Here is a 1193-nt window from a genome sequence, read left to right on the forward strand (position 1 = left end):
CAAAAGTCCTGGTCCGGATGGATTCACTAGTGAATTCTTCCAAATCTTTACAGAGGACTTACTCCCAATCCTCTTTAAGCTTTTCCACGAAATTGAAATATCAAAAACTCTTCTAAACAGTTTCTACGAAGCAAATATCACACTGATACCAAAAGCAGACAGAGATACCACAAAGAAAGAGAATTACAGACCGATATCCCTGATGAACACAGATGCAAAGATCCTCAACAAACTACTGGCAAATAGAATCCAACTACTCATCAAAAAGATCATACACCATGACCAAGTAGGATTCATCCCAGGGATGCAAGGATGGTTCAACATTCGGAAATCAATCAACATAATCCATCATATCAACAAAAGAAAAGATAAAATGCATATGATTATATCAATAGATGCAGAGAAAGCATTTGACAAGATCCAGCACCCCTTTATGATGAAAACCCTAGCCAAAATGGGTATAGAAGGGACCTTCCTCAACATAATTAAAGCGATCTACCACAAGCCTACAGCAAGCATCATCCTCAATGGGGAAAAACTAAGAGCCTTCCCTCTAAGATCAGGGACGAGACAAGGATGCCCACTCTCTGCACTGCTGTTCAATATAGTACTGGAAGTACTTGCAATAGCGATTAGGCAAGAAAAAGATATTAAGGGCATTCAGGTAGGAAAGGAAGAAATCAAGCTCTCACTATTCGCAGATGATATGATACTATACTTAGAGAACCCAATAACCTCCACCAAAAAACTCCTAGAAACAATAGACTCATATAGTAAAGTTGCAGGCTATAAAATCAATACCCAAAAGTCCATGGCTTTCCTATATGCAAACAGTGAGAGAGAAGAAAGCAACATGAAAAAAACAATCTCGTTCACAATTGTGCCCCAGAAAATCAAGTACTTAGGAATCAGCTTAACTAAGGAAATAAAGGACCTGTACAAAGAAAACTACAAAATGCTACTTCAGGAAATAAAAGAGGATATGAGGAAATGGAAAGATATCCCCTGCTCATGGGTCGGGAGACTTACCATTGTCAAAATGGCAATACTACCGAAAGCATTGTATAAATTCAATGCAATCCCTATAAGGATACCCACGACATTCTTCAAAGAAATGGAGCAAACACTCCTGAAACTTATATGGAACAATAAGCCCCCACAAATAGCTAAAGCAATTCTTGGGAAAAAGAAAA

This window comes from Sorex fumeus, unplaced genomic scaffold (genome assembly GCF_029834395.1).
Source record: "Sorex fumeus unplaced genomic scaffold, SorFum_2.1 ptg000134l, whole genome shotgun sequence".
Taxonomy (NCBI): Eukaryota; Metazoa; Chordata; class Mammalia; order Eulipotyphla; family Soricidae; genus Sorex; species Sorex fumeus.